Here is a 1,838-nt window from a genome sequence, read left to right on the forward strand (position 1 = left end):
TTTTTAAAAATAATTAAAAATATTTTTAAACATTATTTATTATTGATTTAATATTTTTATGGCGTGCCTGAATCTTTGTTAAAACGGTTCAAGGTCCCATAAGATATTGACAACAATGGTCTAATACCATCCCAGCAATATTACAAAATTTTCAGCAGAGAGTTTGATATCCTTTGGGCAAAAGATTGACAAGAAGAAAGAAAGAAAAGACTTGTTTATTATTAAGAGCAGAGCAAGCGGGCTTTGGCAAAAACAGAAGAAGCTTAATGAGCAGAAGCGGTGAAATCGAAGTTGCCGCAAGTAGTCTTGGCGAACAAGAGGGAGGAGCTGAAGCCCATCTTGGAGTTCTCCAGATCGAACTGCAAGAGGATGTTCTCCAATTGGAAGCCTCCTATGACGATCGACGTCCTGGGGTTCACCCCACCGTCCAAGAACCCCAGGCACATGACCCCGTTGCTCACGCTCACCATGGAGTTGGAGCCGAAGATCTTCCACCCAAAGCTCGCCCCCTGAAATTGCAGCTCGATCTCCGGCACCGCCCACCCCACGCGGGTGCTGGCCACGTTCGCGGTGCTGAAGCACGCCCCGAACGGCTTCAAGGCAGCCACCCTCTTGATGCCTTTGGCCGCCGCTTCCCTCAAGAAGGCCGCCTCGACGGCTCGGTATATCGAGCTTTCGAGCTTCGTGTACAAGTCGACAGTGCTGATCTTCGTGCCGCCGTTCCCCTTGTGTATGTCAAGCAGCGTCGTGTTCACCGGAACGGCTTTCCCGTTCACCGTGACGGAGGTCACCTTCACGAAGTACTCGACCGATCGCTGGCCGGAGAAGTAGGAGCTCGCCGTGCTGATCGGGTTGATCAGGAGTTTAGTGTAAGCGATGGACCTCGATACGTCGACACCCGGGAGGAACACGTAGGGAACGTCGCCGCCGAAGAATATGGCGCCCGGAGATGTCGCCGACGACGGCAAACAGATGGCGAACTTTTTCTTGAATCCAAATGCAGTTGCCAATTGGGTCGGCGCAGCGACCCCGCCGCGGCCTAACCCGAGCATGCCTCGGCTTCCGGCAGCCAGGCCGGAGAGAAGGAAACTCCCACCACACGTGAAGATGAAATGCGCCACAGTGGCCTTTGGGCCGGTGCTCCGGCCGTCGGTGGAGCGGAGTACGAGCACGTCGTCGTAGATATCGCCCATCCCGGAGACACTGGTGATGGTGTTCGCCGGCATGCCGCTGCAGGTGTTGTTGTAGCACCCAAATCTGCGCGGGCCGTAGCACTCGGTAGTGCATGCTGCCGATTCGGCTGCAGCGCAGGCTGATGAACCGCAGGCGATAGGGCGGGCGGTGGTGGAATTGTAGTCACTCTCGCAGTCGATCCAGAAGAAGGCGGAGCCAAGGTCGACCACGAATTTATCCGACCTGAGCGGGGTTTTGTGCGGCAGTATGGTTACATACTGTTTGGTCCCGGTGTCTTTTACGACCGGAAGGACGACAGCTTTTGGCCGGAATGATGCTGCATAGGCCAAGTAAACAGAGCATCCGTTGAGGAGGAGATGGAAAAAGAGGAGGGAGAGAGGCCAAGGAGCCATGACACGCTAATGGTGGCTGGCAGCTTTTTCTGTGATGGTGTTAATTGATCCGGAAACAGGGGTAATATAGGAGAAGGGATCCGCTAAGTGCCATGGCTATTTGACACAGCCCAATGCAAAGCTGTCATGTTTCACATGGCACTTACCTCTCATTTGATCTCATCTCGTAATACACAGAGGATTCCCAACCCAACTTGTTCGTTCAATGTAAAAAAAGACAAATAACTTATTTGACAAAATTCGTATACAAAT

The 1,838-nt window shown here is 52.4% G+C and overlaps 1 pseudogene; it reads right to left on the reverse strand.

Annotated features, from left to right (window-relative positions):
* Positions 1-263: 263 nt before the first annotated feature.
* LOC149815391 (putative aspartic proteinase GIP2 pseudogene) lies at positions 264-1,586 on the reverse strand (annotated as a pseudogene).
* Between the last annotated feature and the right edge of the window lie 252 nt (positions 1,587-1,838).

This window comes from Nuphar pumila, chromosome 15 (assembly GCF_984573655.1).
Source record: "Nuphar pumila chromosome 15, dmNupPumi1.hap1.1, whole genome shotgun sequence".
NCBI classification, from domain to species: Eukaryota; Viridiplantae; Streptophyta; class Magnoliopsida; order Nymphaeales; family Nymphaeaceae; genus Nuphar; species Nuphar pumila.